We start from the raw sequence: 20,312 nt of genomic DNA, 5'->3' as shown, positions 1-20,312 counted from the left end.
GCTATTAATTACTAAAGCAGTTTTCTCAAACTTTTGCCCATCGCTCACAATTGGGGGGCCACAGCACTTTTCCTGAGGATCTGTAGAACGAAGCATTTTGAGAATCATGCATGTTCAGAGGCTGTGAGATGAGTTGGTCCTTTTATGTTTTGTCTAACTGGCAGTCCAGCAAACAGAAAATTGAGCTGTTGGTTTTTTGTTTGTTTTTTTCTGGCTCATGCATCATCTCTAGTAATAAAATTTGGCTGGCCAGACATTGTTATCAATTATGAATCATAGAATCATAGAATATCAGGGTTGGAAGGGATCTCAGGAGGTCATCTAGTCCAACCCCCTGCTCAAAGCAGGATCAATCCCCAACTAAATCATTCCAGCCAGGGCTTCGTCAAGCCTGACTTTGTGCAGCTCCATTGTCCAGAAATTGTTCCTTCAGTTAAATATGTGTTACCTTATTGCCTTTGGTGGGGTTGCACAGGTGTAATTTTTTAAGGAAATGGGGTTGCACAAATGGTTGTCCAAATGGAACCGATAATAATTCTCATACAAAAGCTGGAAAATAATCCAGTTCACTCTCATTTTTATACGTGGGTTCTGAAGAGCCGATGGAAGTAAAATGTAATAAACGTTTTGGTCATTTCAGTGAGCACCTAAGAATCTGAATACACACAGGGAGCAAGCATACTGAGTGTGAAGGGGCATCTGCCCCACAGTGGCTTGTAAGGAGTTAACGGAAGCCTAGGCAGGCTGCACAGAAAGCAGCCAACAGGAGAGGGGCTGCAAGGAGAAGCCAATGAGGGCTGGGCAGGCCCATATAAGAAGGGCTGCAGGGCAGGGCAGCTTCAGGAGCTGCCCAGAGCTCGAGAACGAAAAATCAGGCTCCTAGCAGGAGGAAGGAGTGCCAGCCACCGGGGACAGAGCAGTGCTCCCAGCAGGGCCTGGAGAAGCAAGAGAGTGTTCCTGGCGAGCTGCAAAGACTGGCAGGCTGAAACCCTCAGGTAAGGGCAAAGAAGGTGCTGGGGGCTGCAGGAAAGTGGCCCAGGGAAATGAACTGAGGAGTTGGAGGGGATGCGGCAAGTGGTGGCCATCTACAGAGTCTCTGGGCGAGAACCCGGAGTAGTGGGGAGGCCCAGGTTCCCACCCAGGCCACTGAAGAAGTGGCCATACAATTGGCTACAGTTGCCACTGAAGGAAGTGGCTGGACACCGGACTGCAGTTCCCTCGGAAGTGGGGAGAACAGAATGTGGCACAGCCAGAGACCTGTGTCATGAAGAGGATGCCATGGTCCTGGGAGTGATGGGGTCATGGAGCAGAAGTAATGGTGGTGAGACACCACCAGAAGAGGGCACATTGGCTAGCAGAGCTAATCCCCAGGACAGCCAGCAGGAGGCGCTGCAGTTTTGAGTCACACCCAATCACACTGAGTAAGAAGGTACTATTTTGATAGTTCAGAACAGAAATTCATTTTAAGAATGTCGTATATAAAGCAGTGTTGCATTTTGTTCATATTGACACACTTCATAGAGAATATTATTTAGTGGAATTGGTCTTTGCTCAGACCTGCAAGAGCAAAACCTCAAAACTGAAATGATTGTCTCTGCCTAAAACTGGCAAAACCCTGTCCATTTTCTGTGCTATTTTAGTCTTACTAAGAAGAACATTCTCCTTGATGGTTTCCCATTGAGTTGATGGGTAAAAGAAGTGAAGTAGTGTGGATCTTGCAAAAAGTAAATCTCTACAGGGTTAAAGCAATTTTACACTGACTTGGGAATTGCCCGTTGGTTATCTTTTTATTAAAAACTGTAAGACCTGAAAAGTAAATGCAAACTGAAAGCCAGAGTTATTGCTTTTCCATTCTAACATTGTGCTCAGACCTTTTCTGTATCTTGAAGGGCCCTTAGGGCTCTGCACACTAAATTTTACATATGCAGAAGCTGGCTGAACATGAGGTTTTAAAGTCCACTGACCTGCTCTGCTAAAAGTCACCTCAGCTTGTATTAAATTGTTTCTTGGAAAGACCAAAGAAAAACGTATCTGAGTACCTTTCCATTTCATGAATAATGCCCCCAGCTGATCAGCAGCTTCATTTAATAGATGCCAGGGCATGAAGGGACCACTGTGATCATCTAGTCTGACCTCCTGTATAACACAGGCCATAAAACTTCCCCGAAATAATTCCTAAAGCAGATCTTTTAGAAAAGCATCCAATCTTGATTTAAAAATTGCCAGTGATAGAGAATCCACCATAACTCTTCGTAAATTGATCCAATGGTTAATTACTCTCACCATTAAAAATTTACAATTTATTTCCTATTTGAATTTGTCTACCTTGAGCTTCCAGCCATTGTTATATCTCTCTCTGCTAGACTGAAGAGCCTATTATTAAACATTTGGGGCACATATAAATATTTATAAACTACGATCAAGTCATCCCTCAACCTTCTCTTTGTTAGACTCAAAGAGCTCAATCTTTAGTTTGTCATTATAGGGCATGTTTTCTAACCCTTTCACCATTCTTCTCTAAGCCCTCTGCAATTTATTAACATCCTTCTTGAAATTGTGGGCAACTGAACAGGACACAGTGTTCCAGCAATGGTTGAACTAGTGCCAAATACAGGTATAAAATAACCTCTCTACTGCTATTTGAGATTCCCCAGTTTATGCGGGCTACGATCTAATTAGCTCTTTTAGCCACAGTATCTCACTGGGCTCATGTGAGCTCATGTTCATCTGTTGATCCACCCTCACCCCCAAAATATTTTTCAGTTACTTCTTTCATGGATAGAGGCCCCCATCCTGTAAGTATGGCCTACAGTCTTTGTACATACAGAGGTATACATTTACATTTAGCTGTATTAAAAAATATATAATGTTTGCTTGGAATCAGTGATCTGTACTCCTGATTATTTATCACTTCTACAATGTTTATGTCCTCTGCAAACTTTATCAGTGAAAACTTTGTTTTTTTCTAGGTCATTAAGAAATATGTTAAATGGTGTAGGGCCAAGAACCGATCCCTGTGGGACCCCACTGGAAACAGAACCACTTGCTGATGATTCCCCTTTTACAATTACATTTTGAGACTCATCACTTAGCCAGTTTTTAATCCATTTAATGTATATCTATTTTACATCATTCTATTTTTTACCAACATGTCATGTGTACAACTCAAACACCTTACAGAAGTCTCTAAGTATATTATATCAACACTCTTACCTTTATCAACCAAATTTATAATCTCATCAAAAAAAGATATCAAGTGAGTTTGACAGGATCTATTTTCCCTAAGCCCATGTTGATTGGCATTAAATACATTACCCTCCTTTTACTTCTTTATTCCTTGAGTCCTGTATTAGCTGCCCCATTATCTCACCTGGGATCGATGTCACGGTGACAGGTCTATAATTATGCTGGTCATCCTATTTACCCTTTTTAAATATTGGCATAACATGAGCTTTCTTCCAGTCTTCTGGAACTTCCCTGGTGTTCCAAGACTTAATGCAAATCAACAGTAGTGGTACAGCAAGCTCCTCAACCAGCTCTTTTATAACTCTTGCTAAGTTATCTGGACCTGCTGATTTTAAAATACCTGACTTCAGTATCTGCTGTTTAACATCCACCTGAGATACCAATGGAACGAAAAGAGTGTTTTATGATATGATTACATCATCTGTTTTTCCCCCGAATATAGAACAGAAATATTTATTGAACATTTCTACCTTTTCTACATTATTACTGATAATTCTACCATTTACGTATGGTAATGGACCAGTACCTTTGTTTGGATTCTTTTTGTTCATAATATATTTAAGAAACTCCTCCTTGTTGTACTTAATGCAGCTTGCCATAGATTTCTTCTTGTGTACCTTTGCTTCATTTATCAATTTTGTACAGTTCCTAACTTCTGATTTATATTACTATCAATTTTCCTTTCATCCATTTGTTATATTTAAAAAAGAAAAAAAAACTATCTTCACTTCCCCTGTAAGCCAGGTCATTTTTTTAACCAGGACAGCTGTCTTCCTCATCTGTGGCCTTGTGGCTTTTTAGGAATCTGGTAAGGTGTTCTTAAGTGATTCCCAATTATCAGTCACATGTTTCTGATTAACTTCTTTCTCCCACCTGATTTGACTCATAATTGTTTTGAGTTTTATGACATTGGCTCCATAAAGACTCTGTGTGTGGGTGTTAGTGTTAGTTACTGGTCTGAACTTTATTCTGTTTGCACATTATAAATCTGATCAAGTCAGGATCACTTATATCTAAGCTACCATTAATTTTAGTTCTGTGATCAGTTCCTCTTTATCGGTTAGGACAATGTCTAATAAAGAATTCCCCCATGTTGTCTGCAACACTTTTTGAGTTAGGAAATTGTCGTCTATAATGTTTAGAAATCACAAAGATGTCACAGCAGGAGACCTCTAGAATATGTCGCTCAAATTAAAGTCCCCCGTTATCACTAATGTTTTTTCCTGCACATTACAGGTGTGTGTGTAAGAAGGCAGTCATCCAGTTCCCTTGTGTGATTTGGTGGTCTGTAGCAGGCACCAACTAATATCCCATCTTTTGCTTTATCTATTAGGACCTTGATCCATATGCATTCAAGATCATTTTTTTCTGAGTCATCAGTGACTCAGAAACAGGTAATGCCATTTTTGACATAGAATATCACTCCCCCTCTCCTTTTGCCCACTCAATTCTTCCTAAAGAAGTTATAACTATAGATTTTAACATTCCAATCATAGGAATCATCCCACTAGGTTTTGGTAATTCCAGCTATATTGAATTTATTCTCATAAATGAGCAATTCCAGTTCCTCTTGATTGTTACCCAGCTGCCTAGCATTGGAGTAGAGCTCATTCAAAAATTTCTTCTCTCTTCATGTCCTTTGGTTCCTTGATTTTGTTCTTAACATCTCAATTTTGTGCAAAGTGCTCGTATCTTCCCTCTTTTTATTTTCTCCTTGTGTTATTAGTTTAACTCCCTCCTGACTCCAGCCAGCCTGTCTCCAAGGAGACTGGTCCCCCTTCTAATGAGGTGGAAGTCATGCAAACTATACTGCCCCCCTCTCCCCACCGAAGGTGAATTTATTTCACATGTTAATGTTTCAAAACCCTCACCAGAATCTTCTGCCTTCCTTTGCTCCTAGAGCAGGAAGGATCTTCGGCGAAGACTGTTTGACCATTCTTCCTCTTCAGCATACTTCCAAGTCCCCTGAAGTCAACTACTGCCTGTAAGATATTACTGATACAAATCGTCAACAATGGATCCTTGCCCATTGACTTCAGAAGCCTATCCAGTCTTAGAGTGATATCTCATGTCCTGGTTCCAGGAAGGCAGCACACTCTCCTGTTGTCTGCCTGTCCCTTGCAGAAAGTTCTTTTGCATATTGAATCTCCAACAAGGATCATCTGTTTTCCTTGGACAGTTGGAGAACTCTTTGCAGGGAAGCTTGATTTCTTACAGGTTGGGCCAAGGTGCCATCCACATTTGTGCCCCATACATCTGTCTGTTCACGGGGACCTGCTGGATCTTGAGTGGAACCTTCCAAAGTTTCCACATTGAGGACCTGGTATTGATTTGAAACTTCTAGCTGTGTTGAATTCCTCCCAGTCATTTTCTCTCTGATAGCCACAGCCTACCCATCCTTATCTGTCTCCACCCATGTAGAATGCTGCTGTGAGTTCCTACCTCCAATGGTTAGGAACCACCAGAAGTCCTGTCTGACTTGCTCTCTCTCCAATTCCTTGGTGGCCAGCTACATTCTTCCTTGAACCTGCTGTGTTTCTTGAACTTGGCTGTCAGTCATAGCTGACGGGTCTACAAATCCAGGTCAGCAGGGTTCATGGTGGCGGGGGGTGCATAGGGCCCCAGAATAGCTAGGAACGGCCCTGCCTGGAGTCCCGACCTGGCCTGACTCTGGTTCCTAACTTGTGGGTTTGATGTCCAGCTTGTCTCCTGCTTCTGGCGTCCTGGTATCCTTCCCCAGCCAACTCTTGACCCCGGTCTTGTGACTGTGGAATCTGGCTCTGACAACTAGATCTGGCCACCCAAGACCCAGCTGTGACACTAAGAACTCCTCAGCTTCTTTGGTTCTCAGTGGCATCTCAACTCCCCCCTCAAATCCAAGAATCTTTTCCTCCAGCACAGCCACCAACTTGCACTTCATGCACATGGGCTTGATCCAGCTCCCATGAAGTCAGTGACAATTTATCCAAAAACTTAAAGCCAGATCATCAGCTGGTATAAATTAGTGTAACTGCAATCAAGGCTTGCCTTAACAACCCTGTGACCCTTGATAACATAGACAATCAATTATGCTACTTTATGTGCTTCGAAGGGGTGGGCAGTGTTAATCTGAAAAATAGGAACTACAGTGAGAGTTTCAGAGTAACAGCCGTGTTAGTCTGTATTTGCAAAAAGAAAAGGAGTACTTGTGGCACCTTAGAGACTAACCAATTTATTAGAGCATAAGCTTTCGTGAGCTACAGCTCACTTCCTCAGATGCATATCGTGGAAACTGCAGCAGGATTTATATATACACAGAGAATATGAAACAATACCTCCTCCCACCCCACTGTCCTGCTGGTAATAGCTTATCTAAAGTGATCATCAGGTGGGCCATTTCCAGCACAAATCCAGGTTTTCTCACCCTCCACCCCCCCACACAAATTCACTCTCCTGCTGGTGATAGCTCATCCAAACTGACCACTCTTCAAGTTTAAATCCAAGTTAAACCAGAACATCTGGGGGGGAGGGGGGTTAGGAAAAAACAAGAGGAAACAGGCTACCTTGCATAATGACTTAGCCACTCCCAGTCTCTATTTAAGCCTAAATTAATAGTATCCAATTTGCAAATGAATTCCAATTCAGCAGTTTTTCGCTGGAGTCTGGATTTGAAGTTTTTTTGTTTTAAGATAGCGACCTTCATGTCTGTGATTGCGTGACCAGAGAGATTGAAGTGTTCTCCGACTGGTTTATGAATGTTATAATTCTTGACATCTGATTTGTTTCCATTTATTCTTTTACGTAGAGACTGTCCAGTTTGACCAATGTATATGGCAGAGGGGCATTGCTGGCACATGATGGCATATATCACATTGGTGGATGTGCAGGTAAACGAGCCTCTGATAGTGTGGCTGATGTTATTAGGCCCTGTGATGGTGTCCCCTGAATAGATATGTGGGCACAATTGGCAACGGGCTTTGTTGCAAGGATAAGTTCCTGGGTTAGTGGTTCTGTTGTGTGGTATGTGGTTGTTGGTGAGTATTTGCTTCAGGTTGCGGGGCTGTCTGTAGGCAAGGACTGGCCTGTCTCCCAAGATTTGTGAGAGTGTTGGGTCATCCTTTAGGATAGGTTGTAGATCCTTAATAATGCGTTGGAGGGGTTTTAGTTGGGGGCTGAAGGTGACGGCTAGTGGCGTTCTGTTATTTTATTTGTTAGGCCTGTCCTGTAGTAGGTAACTTCTGGGAACTCTTCTGGCTCTATCAATCTGTTTCTTTACTTCTGCAGGTGGGTATTGTAGTTGTAAGAAAGCTTGACAGAGATCTTGTAGGTGTTTGTCTCTGTCTGAGGGGTTGGAGCAAATGCGGTTGTATCGCAGAGCTTGGCTGTAGACGATGGATCGTGTGGTGTGGTCAGGGTGAAAGCTGGAGGCATGCAGGTAGGAATAGCGGTCAGTAGGTTTCCGGTATAGGGTGGTGTTTATGTGACCATTGTTTATTAGCACTGTAGTGTCCAGGAAGTGGATCTCTTGTGTGGACTGGACCAGGCTGAGGTTGGTGGTGGGATGGAAATTGTTGAAATCATGGTGGAATTCCTCAAGGGCTTCTTTTCCATGGGTCCAGATGATGAAGATGTCATCAATATAGCGCAAGTAGAGTAGGGGCTTTAGGGGACGAGAGCTGAGGAAGCGTTGTTCTAAATCAGCCATAAAAATGTTGGCATACTGTGGGGCCATGCGAGTACCCATAGCAGTGAGAGTGTAAACTGGGATTTGGATTCAATGCCCCAGACATAAAAGGTCACTGCCCTAGCCTCATGCACTAGCTAGTCCCATTAGGGTCATCTTTTTTGTAAGGAAAATCCTCTTCTGTTCCAGCTCTAAGGTGATTGGGGGCATTACATACCTTGCACTATTATATCTTTTGAAATGACTATGCCAAAAGCGGGGCAGATTTGATCTCAGTTACATCAGTGTAAATCCAGAGTAACCTGACTGCAGTCAGTGAAGCTACTCTGGAATTACATTGGTTGTCAGGGACAACAGAATTTAGTCCACTGTATCAACAAGGTGGTGGAAAGGAATATAGACAGTTTACAAGCCACTTTCCATCTATTATGTGTTCCAGTGAAAGCCTCAGTAATCCAAGAAGAACACTTGGGGATAACAGAGTGCACGGACAGCCATCAGCCATGACTATAGGAGATACCGGAATGGAAAGAAATGAACTAAATCAGGGAAGAAACAAGTTGTGTTCTAAGTCACCTGGATAAATAGGATCATCCATCTGCTATCGCTAAAGCTCTAACTCCCACGTCTACCCAAGGCATACGCAATATCTGATCTTGGACCAGTCTTTGATTTGTCTTTTGGGGCTGTTGAATGCAGAGGGTCTAAAATCCTGAAAATTGGACTTTTGTACCGATAGAATCTTTAAATCCTGCTCTAAATTCTATTGAAATAAATGGAAAGACTCCCATTGACTTTATTAGGCTTTGGATCAGGCCCTAAGTTCTTACCATGCATATGGCATATAGTCTGAAGTTGTGTTAAAAAGGCTGGCTGCTGCTGTTGAGTACATTTTATAGGGCATTTCTACTTGCTACAGGGGACAGAACATACCAATTTATTTGAGCTGCTGGCAAAAGGTCCGTAGTTATCTACTTTCATTTACAGGAAGGAAAGCATAAAGAAGCACCATGATTTAGCGTTTTTACCTCTGTGCTAGATTAATTATAGATGAAATGGTCAAATTCCCTTTACTGAAAAGTCTTCATTTTCTAAAGTCCACATGCAGTGTTCACTTCAAGGAGAAATCCTTGTAATTATTCCCCTCTCATCTTTCTATGCAAGGCTGCCCTCCAGTTGTGCTAGCCAACGTTTTTTAGCAAAGATTGTATGATAATGATTGTAGTTCATGTACAGAACACCAAATGAAGCGCTCCCGGTTTAATACAAGATGAAAATCCAGACTATTGAAAGGGACTTCCTGAAAACATAAATACATTGCTTTAACATATTCTTTGAAGGGTCTCTCCGCCAAGGTGCTGAGCAACTCCTGGAAGTGCTGTGAGAGTCTGTAGCTGTCACTAATTTAGTAGGATGTGAAGGTGTTCAGCACATTCAGGATCAAGCACTTACATACTACGGGTGAGATCCTCAGCTGGGGCAAATCTAGTCAAGTGAGCAAAGCTGATTAAAACCAACAGAAGATCGGGCCCTATTTGTGCTCAGAAAATCTGAAGGGACTCTGCCAAATATTTCAGCTATGGCACATACTCTTCCAGTGGGATTATTATTTATTAATTATTTTAAAGAAAGCCATCTGATACTCCATTGCAAATGTATTTCTCATGCATGATGGATCTTCTACTGTATAATTGAGACATCTTTTCATCTAAAGAAACGATATTCTACAGAAATATGTATCTGCTGTGTTCCACATTGTGACATAGTACTCTTCAAACTGACACCTCGGGACAATTGGACAATCAAATTAAATAAAGTTAAATTGGTATAAATGTCTTCTTCAAATGAATTTAATGATAGCTAGAAAGTCTGATCAGTAGACAGATAATAAAAGGAAATGTGTTTCACAAGTAAGGGGCAAATGTTTTCTTCTGAGATTTGTGCTGTGGATCTTGACTCCCATCATCTATTCTTTATACCAGTGTGCTGGTTGCCATGTTGAGGATTTTCTAAACTAGTTTCCTAGATGGGATCTGAAAGGGAAGTGACTTAAAAATGTATCTGTAATGTTTACATTGGCCCAAATCCACAGTGGTATTTAGGCTCCTAACTCAGTGAACATTGTTGTTAGATACTAATGCAATTCAATTATTTCACACTGAAAGTTTGGATCAGAGATAAAAAAAAAAGACGCCTGAAAAATGATGATTTTCTGTAAAACTAAAATCAAAAGGGGTTTCTCTGGATGTTTTTTAGAATAAGGTTATCAAGTGAGAGAGGCAAACAGATATAGGAAAGGACTGCTCCTTTACCCATCCCTGAAAGATCAAAGAATACTCTTTCTACAGTAAATAAGAATGAGATTAATAAACTGGTGGTGACTCATCCCTCCCCCGGAGAAAGGAGAGCTCAGAGATTGGTATGACAGGCTTTCTGCTGGGGAGGTGTGAGTGAGAGAGAGAGAGCACACCTTGCAATGAAACTGAAAGGAATTAGATATTTCTATATTCTGTACAAAAGTATAGCACTATATCAGCACCAAAGAGAGAAATGATAGATCTTTTCTATGAAACTAAGAGCTCTAAAAGAGCATTAGCATACATTCCTAGCTAATGTTTTAATGAGGTTACTTTATAATCTATTACATTCTTCTGTTGTAACATTTACCCTTGTACACTCTTAGGATGTATTATTTTTATAGACTCTGAGGAGAAGTTGATGTTTCCAACTATCTTTGAGAGTACTGGCTGTCCCAGTTCTAAGGAGATCATGACCCATCTATCCTCCCTATCTAAGAAGGCAAAAGTAAAGTGTGTGTGAACTCCCCTCCCACCAATCTTTCCAATTTTCTCTTTTAAGTAGTTGAGCTGTATGGTCAGCTCTAAGGAAGTCCTAGCAAAATCTGTGGGTGAAATTTGTGCTCAGAGAGAGAGAGAAGATCACATTGGACGAGAGTTCATGACCTGGCTGCATGGCTGAGATCACATAATCAGTCTCTGTGTCAGGGAGAGGAATGGAATCTGTTTGTTTCAGCTTTTTCAGAAGTCTTGGAGATGCAAAGTGTCTTGTTATGGGCTAATGCCAGTATATTTAAATATCTTTTAAATGCAGTAGAGATTCTGGTGTAAATATCAATTAAGGAACACTCCATTTTTAGGGAGCTTGGTCAGGCAGCCATCTTCCGTCTCTGATGTCAGGTGACTTTGGACAATGGTGATTATTTACTCATTGAGCCCCAACAGTATGAGCACAGACGGGTAGACTGTTGACCCCATGGGTTTATGATCAAACTCAAAACCACAGACCACCTTCTTGCCGCAGGCCGTGCCCTCATTTTCATCCTCACTGCTCTTTCCCAGGCCAGCGTGAATTTAATGAAGCATTAGGAAAGATGCCCAAGTTGAATTCCCTCTACTTCTCCTTACCAGCCACTTTGCTTTCAGCATGGAGTTTACAACCCTGGCCAACAAAGGAAACAAACCTGCACCTGTGACTTGTTGATTTTGGAGCCAAACACTCATGCAATTCACCATCTTTTCCACTCTCCCTTTCCTTCCTTCCCAAGAAAACAAAAGGAAATGTCTCCACCACCACTGCTGGCCTACTGAAAAGTATTTGTTTTCTATGAATCTCATGTAATACTTCAAATCCCTTTCTTGCTGGTGCACAGCCTAAGGGCTCAATCCTCCAATGTGTTGAGGACTCTGTCTCGGATCCAGCACTGCACTTCAGCATGTGCTTAAATATAAGCCTATGCTGAAGTGCTTTGCTGGATCAGGGCCAGAGTTATCAGCATCTTGCAAGACAGAGCACTAAGACCCCACTCCAGCAAAAGACTTCTGAAGCTTCAGCTTTTGGATGTTGGCTCTACCTATTCAGCAAAAAGGAAGACTTGATGCAGAGGGCCAATACCATACAAAAATGCAATGCATTGGGCTGCGTATTAGGGCGTTACAGTGCTACCTATAGAGAATAAAGTCTGTGTAAATGAGGGGTTTCTAAGGAAAGGTCAGGGCTTCCAGTGGTGCTAGAATATCCATAGTGTAATGGTGTTCTTATGTCCCGCTCTTGTCCAGATCAACGTAACACAGAGGATGTTATTTATTTCTACTGACGAATATTAAAAGTGGTAGAGAGAAGCCAAAGGTATGGGTTGGGAATTGAGAGTGGCAGCCAAAAGGAAAAGTTTTTCAGTTTTTCCATTCTTGTCAGCTGTGCGTGTATCTGCTCTCAAATGCCCAGCAGCCCTTCCCCACACCCAGGAACTTGCAGGCTCTATCACTGCATTTGAGAGCCCTCAAAACACCTGTCTTTTTCTAGGACCCGTTCAATTATTGTCAGCAACTAATAATATGGGGACAGGGTAAGAATGTTATGCTCACTATTCCCATATTTTCCCTCTTCCCCTTTCACAGGCCCTCCATTTACTCTCCTTTTCTCGTGCACAGGTAATGAACATGGGGGTGAGGAGAGAAAAGATAATATGACTGACTCTGCAGAGACTTCTGGAACTCCACGGTGAGCCGCATAAACTGTTGCTGCACTCTCAGCAATAAAAGACCTGCAATAATATAAAAGAGCAATCATTTAGGTAGGGAGCCATATGCAAATCAACCGATTAATATTTTTTTTTTATTTAAGGGACCCACCTTGGTTGTTCCAAAATCCTGGTAAGGAATATCAAGAAGGCCATTTCAGAATATTAAAAGAGCAGAAATTTAGTTTAATATTTGATTTTTGTTACCTACCCTGAATGGAACTTGGCTATTTTATATTGTTATATTTCTTCTATCTCCCTTACTTCAACAAGTTGACAGGTGCAAGTGATGATAAACCAATGGGAAAGAGGCCAAAGGATCCAAATTAAGTCTTTTAAAACCTTCAGGTGCATTTTTTAACACCATGTGTTGCTGCTACCAATGAACCAAATAGGTCTGCGCCATGCAACACAATTGTAGAGGCAAACCAGGCCAATCTTATTCATCACACTCACCATTTCTCAAAGAAGGGGAAAGAGAAAAGACTTTCTGGGTGTGATTATCAGGGAAATGTAAGCTGTGGATAATATTTTTAATCATTGAAGGGAGAGAAAATTAAATGTGCTACCAAAAACCTTCGCCTAACAAAGGAAAAATACATAAAAATCTACTGAATGTATTAACAGCATGAATTAATTAGGTTTCTCCTGCCTCCCATGTTACTAACCTGCTCATTTTATCTAATTTTGTTTCAATAAATATACCTTTTCCTCCTCATTGATTTGCGAGCCTGCCACTTTCAAGCAGAATTGAAGTATTTATCTTCTCTCCTGCATCACAAGACAATGAACTGTATTTCACTGAGCTACAGTGTTTGGAAATGGTATGGCAGTTAGAGGAATAAGTGTAATTAAATACAGAGGTCTGTGCTTTAAATGACTTCATATCCTCAATGTCGCTTCCATGGAATTTATAGGTTCTCAGACTGGACTACAAAGGGTGCCCTTCACATAACCATGTCTCTTTTAATTGGCAGTTGAATTCCCTATTTTTAGATTGGTCCAGGCATTGCATTGCCTTTTGGAAACTATTCATTCCCCCAGCCAGCCCTGCAGTTGGGGATCAGGTGCCTCTGTAGCACTATCCCCTTCACATAGTACCCCGCAGAGGGATCTTAACAGCGGCTGGGGGAGCAGAGAGGCCTGGCATTTTTGGAGCTCAGAGACAAGGGAGCCAGAGGATTCTGTCTGTCTGCTCATCCTAGAAAGGAGAAAGGATGGTCTTGTGGTTAAGACACTGGACTGGGCCTGAGGAGATCTGCATTCAGTTCCCAGCTCTCCTAGAGGCTTCCCGTGTCACGTAGGGGATGCCACTTAATTCAGTCAAACTAGAGTATGTCAAAGTACACTATGGAACTTTTAGTGCACAGTAGCAGGGTCCACATAGCCAGTTAGTGCCTGGTGCTGCACATTCACATCCTGGCATGCTGCTCACTAACTAGCCTTGTAGACAAGCCCCAGGAAGACCGTAAACCCTTCAGGGTAGGTTTCAGAGTAGCAGCCGTGTTAGTCTGTATTCACAAAAAGAAAAGGAGGACTTCTTTCCTTCAGGGTAGGGACTCTCTCATACTGTGTGTAAGAACATAAGAGTGGCCATACTGGGTCAGACCAAAGGTCCATCCAGCCCAGTATCCTGTCTGCCGACAGTGGCCAATGCCAGGTGCCCCAAAGGCAGTGAACCTAACAGGCAATGATCCAGTGATCTCTCTCCATCTTCACCCTCTGACAAACAGAGGCTGGGGACACCATTCCTTACCCATCCTGTCTAATGGCCATTAATGGACTTAACCTCCATGAATTTATCTAGTTCTCTTTTAAACCCTGTTATAGTCCTAGCCTTCACAACCTCCTCAGGCAAGGAGTTCCACAGGTTGACTGTGCGCTGTGTGAAGAACTTCCTTTTATTTGTATTAAACCTGCTGCCTATTAATTTAATTTGGTGGGCCCTAGTTCTTATATTGTGGGAACAAGTAAATAACTTTTCCTTATTCACTTTCTCCACACCAGTCATGATTTTATATACCTCTATCATATCCCCCCTTACTCTCCTCTTTTCCAAGCTGAAAAGTCCTAGCCTCTTTAATCTCTCCTCATATGGGACCCGTTCCAAACCCCTGATCATTTTAGTTGCCCTTTTCTGAACCTTTTCTCATGCCAGTTTTTTCTTTTTTGAGATGAGGGGACCACACCTGTATGCAGTATTCAAGATGTGGGTGTACCATGGATTTATATAAGGGCAATAACATATTCTCCGTCTTATTCTCTATCCCTTTTTTAATGATTCCTTACATCCTGTTCACTTTTTTGACTGCCGCTGCACACTGCGTGGACGTCTTCAGGGAACTATCCTCGATGACTCCAAATGGTGCATTGCTCTAGATACCGGACTAGGCATGCATGTTGTAATTGTTGCTGGCTTTGGACTTACATCTTGCATTAAATTGTCTGTTTCTTCTGGTACTCAAGGAGCTGCAGCTCAACATCCACGTCAAATGCATTCCTATCCATCATCACCAGTCCTACTTTACAAAAATTACCCACAACTTCCTGTTGTTATTTCATATATAAAAGACAATATCTCTGCCTTCAGGAGCTCTTAACTAGATGATGCTATTTGCAAGCAGCTCCGAAAAAGTACAATGCCTCCCAGGGGGCTCCATGGATAAATTAGTAGGAAGTAACTTGTGGCATTCTTACTGTAGTGCAGCATATTTCCCACATAGCTCCCCAGATGTGACTCCAACTGCTCCTTATCCTTTTCTGCCTAATTGGAGGCTACGGTAGTTCAGATGAGTTAGAGCAAAGGTGTGAAGCAGAACTTTAGCAGCAGGAACAGAAAGGAAGGGGCAGATTTCATGAAGGTTAGACTGATAAAAGAGACAAGATTTGTTGAGAGCTTAGATGTGATGGTTCAAGGAAAGAGAGGAATCAAATCCTACAGCATATATCAACTGTTTTCCTGCTTCACAATTAATGTTTCATGAGAGAAAAGCCACCAAAGTACAGGAAAAGCATTCATTCCCTGAGAAACCCAAACTTATTTTATTCTCCTTCTTTTTCAATAAATGCAGGGTCCGCTCTTCCTCTGGTTTAAATAGGCATAGCTCCAATTAATCCATCCATTTCAAAGAAGCTATTTTAATTTGCTCCAGCTGAGGAGATCTGGCTGTCAGCCTCGAGTGTAGCTCCCTGACTGAACAGTATTAATATCAGAAAAGATGCATTTCTACATTAATTAGCAGAACATTAATTTTGCACTCTGCTAACACGATCCTAGGTTCTGTGCCATCATCCTGTAAACTGACACCATACTGAAGAATTCAGACTAGCATCCCAATGCCAAAGAAACTTCCGCGTTAGCTATGCAATAGCCGATAATGTATATTATTCTGTCTTGAACTGACAGTGCTCTGTAACACCTATTGATAGTAACGGTAAACTGCTGGGAAAAGAGACTATACTTCTAAAAACTGTTGCCATTTAACAAGTTTATCAGGTAGCTACAAAATGTTGATAATATAATTATGGATTATTTAAATTCACCGCTGTATACAGCACACCACCAAAAGCTGATAAAGAACCACCTCTCTCTCTCTCTCTGCTAGTACAGAGGCTCAGTACTCAAAAACAATATATCTGAGATGTGTCATGGTTGTGGGAGGCTTTTCCATAGGGGGCAAACTCTGCCTCCCCAGTGGGGTGATAGGAGGAATCTCCGCATGGGAACTTTGATGGAATGGTTGGAAGGGGACATTATTCTTCAGCTGGCATTGTTTTATCAGGGTTTATCTGCCATCCTGAAGTCCCATTCAGATCAGGGTGGAAGCAGCATTATACCTTATGTGATAGATTTCCTTTGGGTTATGTAAAAAAACAAAAATATTATTCCATTTCCATAGCTGTGATAATGGAATCATGCTGAATATCAGAAGGTGAGAACTTTTGTCCTTCTCAGAAACATTATTTCATTGTCCCTGTAATAGACTCTGGCACCAAAGTCCCTGCACATTGTTCTGTTTTCCTGTATATTTGCTAGGATCTTCCTTCCAAATCCGTCCCATTACACACACAGACCAGCTCCATCAGGATAACAAACAAAGGAGCCACTGTGTATCCTTCTAATAGAAATTACAGAATTATCTGTGGCCTAATACGTTTCTTAGAATATTTTTCATAGGTAGGCATTACATTACAACTATGCTGTAGAGTCAGGGTGAAATCCCAGCCCCACTAAAGTCAATCACAAAAGTCCCCTTGGGAAAGGATTTGCTGCCCTTTTAGTGTTTAATACAGTAAGAGTTCATATTTTAGATGCTAATATTATGATAATGCTAAGCTACATTTGATTTAGGCCTGTAGTGCACAGAATGGTACGTCTGGAGCTGCAGCTGTGTTCTCACGCCCTGTTTACATTAGTCAGGAAACTGTATTGGTCCTTTTAGTGAATTATGCTTAAACATGGTTCTTGCTAGACAGGTGTTAGCATGGCCAATAAGGATCTCGGTCACTGTACAAATATCTCAAGTATGAGTTACTTTGTCAGAAAGCTTTCCAAGATTTCCAAAGGTTTGAAATCTTATGGTTTTTATTTTGTTGTCCTGCATTTCTTAAAATACTTTTATCAACAGCAGCAACATTTTAGGGTAGGATTGGACCGACTGGTGGAGTCAGAGCAAGGGAAATGACATTTTCATCAGTGCCATCAATTGTTCAGCTGGAGCAGCATGTGATAGTCAAGTAGGAGGTAAAATGTTGAAGGACTTTGCAGAGCATGAGGTAACTCTTAAAGTTTGAAAGGGAACCCAATGAGGAGTGCACTCATAGGTCAAAACAGAACGACATCCAAAACTATGATTGGAAAGCTACCAAGAGGCTACCTTCTAAAAACACTGGAGAGCCTACAGTGAACAGTCCTATAATAAAGTATGGACCAAAGACATGGAATGAAGCCTATTAAAACAGACTAGATTATCCTAATGGTCCCTTCTGGCCTTAAAATCTTTGAATCTCTTAAAATAATCACAAAGAAAGTCTACATTCAGTAGAATTTGTTAATGAAGGACAGAGGTCAGAGTCTATCCTCATTAACACCAGGGGCATTCTGGAGTTAATCCACTGAGGTCATTGAGCTTGGATAGTCATCTCACTTTGGTTTTGCAGAGGTGTAAATTAATAATTCCCGGGGTATCACCTCTGATTTACACCTGCTAGAGGTGAATCAAGCTATGAGAACTGTTTGGAAGATGCATAGCCCAAAATATTGACTGAAAGCTGTTTGGCTCCTAAAGATGCCCAATTTAAACTACTGAAACAAGACTATATAAACTGGATTAGGACTGTATACTGTGGACTGGGAAAAACATAGGAAGCTTGAAAACAATAGATGATTCACTAGACAATACAAGGCGTCACCAGTAGCTCCTTATAAATACTACAGATTATAGACAGTAGTGCTGATCAAATTATTTGTTCAATAGTTTATGTGAACAAATTTCAGTTTGCGTTATTTGTGAGCAGTCCACTTTGACCGTTCGCTAGTCAGGATTTGTTGTTGGTCATTGAAGTTGTATGGCATTATTTCTGCTCCTTGATTGGATGTCTGAAACTTTTTAAGAAGCAGAATGACAAATAATGAATAGTACACTTCTAGTATGAATGTCTGTGTAGATAATTGGTGCTTTTTGGATTTGTGAACAGTTTGACAAGTAATTGCAGTCAGATGGAGGTTTATGAACAGCAAATAATATGAGGCTATCAATAACAGTGGTGTGAACTTGAGAAGTTCCCTCATGAAAACATTCATGAATCATTTTTTTTATTAGAGAGGATCTCAAGCCACAGAATTTGGATCCAACTCTGTAACAGCCCGAAGCTCAGGTACATTCACCTTTATGGCTGCTGTGTGGCCATTCTCAAAACATGATTTTCTTAATGAATAGTAAAACATACATTTAATCAAATGTTAGCTGCAGTCTGAACCAGAATAAATGATATAGCACTAATAGAGGCGATTTTGTGGCTAGGATCTTGCTACATGTGTCAACTGAAAAGGCCACATTTTTGGGATGAGAGTTCTGGCTATGTTGAAAGAGGCCCCCTATTTAAAATGATTGAGTCAAACTCTTATTTAGTCAAACTGCGCAGAACTGCACCTCAAATGCAGAACTACAGTTGTATGATTAAGTAAATATTAAAAGTTCCTCATGGGAACAGGACTGTAACTCCAGAGCTCAAAATTGTCCTCCACCATTTGAGAAAAATGTTACAGGAGATCCTATGAGCCAACTCAGAAACATATTGAGCAATTAGTTTTTGCAGTGACGCTAGCTGTGCCCCTCTGGATTAAGCATTTATCGATGTTGTTAGCAATCCATTTCAATACTGGAGAAGTACGGCTGGTCTAGTCTTGCCAGTTTAGTATTTGAACTCCTAAACTGGTCACTAACAATTCTTTTATTTCTTTCCCTTCACACACACACACACCCCATGAATGTTTAGCAAAGGAAACATTAACAACATATGGACTGTCCTGCAGCATAGTTGGGTTCACCTTTGTTACTGGAACCTTGTATCTGTATGTGTGTGCGTAGCTGGGCAGTGAACAGGACCACTATGACCGACATCTAAGAGTAGGTAGCATAATTTAGTGGGTCTTGTGAACTGCAAATGGCTTCCTGAGTCCAGCTCTCAACACTTTCCATGGATTATTTCTGTCTTCAGAGATAAGAGTGCATATCACAGGGCGCCTCAGTTGTGATCCAGTGAACCGCACCGCCTGGCTAGTTCCAGTAGTTTCACAGTCACAGACAGAAAGCAGGCAGTTTATCTTTCACCAAGGTGTGTATTTATTCCTCTCTTACATGGAAATACCATGCCATGAAGTTTTGGGCTCAGGCTCCCCCTACCCCATCCTCTGAGCCCCTTTTGAGTTACCTCTTGCTTCCTGTTTCCTCCCCTTATATTCTCCCCATTGAACTTGTTAGCTGAGTGATTGTCACCCAGGTGCTCACAACCCCACAACAGAAAGTGTATAATTGCCCTCAACTGGGTCTGTAGCCTTCTACAGGCTGCAGCAATGTCAGTGATCAGGGTGCTGCTGACGAGATGCCGCACAGTGTGCTTTGAAATCACTAATAACTGAACCCATATGCTATATCACAGGGCAGAACTGGGATCCTCAGTCTCTTCTTTTCTTAAGAGGCAGAGCTGGGCAAGCTGCAGCGGCCAGCAATTTACAATGTAAACAGCAGGAGGGGAGAGCCGGGAATTTAGCTTGATTTTTTTTCCTGCTCAGTTTTAAGGCTCAGCTGTCAGACAAGATAATTGCTATACGTAGGTCTGATATGCAATCAGTAAAAAACTAATAGACAGCTTATCAGTGATCGCATATAATTTGAAATGGCCAAGGGAGCAATAGTTATCCAAGAAACCCATAGGTGCATGAAACTTTGCTGTCGCCCATCCTTTGCTTTTAGAGCTCCATTTGCTGCAAAATGATTTCCTAACTACAGCATTTAGATTTTTCTTCCTAGACATGGATGCAGTGAAGCATTGAAATTGAATAATGGGGAGTAATGCTCTGTGCAGCAGTGCATGCTGGCAGTACTTCCTGTCCCGAGCACAGAACTCTGGGGGGGGGGGTGCACAGATGCCAACATTTTCATGTTTGAGCACCTATAGCAAGGCACCTAAATCCATGTGCAGGTATTTCATAGGGAGCTCTGGGTGCTTAGCACCTCTAAAATTCTGACCCTTCTTTAGGTGCTTAAGTCTGAAAATTTTGGCCTGAGCCCCTGCTGTGGGAGCAGTGCAGGTCTCCAGCAGAACACAGGGCTGCTAGCTCTCTGCTCCCCAGTGCTTTCCTGA

This window comes from Lepidochelys olivacea (genome assembly GCF_965140295.1).
Source record: "Lepidochelys olivacea isolate rLepOli2 genome assembly, chromosome: 4".
Taxonomy (NCBI): domain Eukaryota; kingdom Metazoa; phylum Chordata; order Testudines; family Cheloniidae; genus Lepidochelys; species Lepidochelys olivacea.
This window is presented reverse-complemented; position numbering follows the sequence as displayed.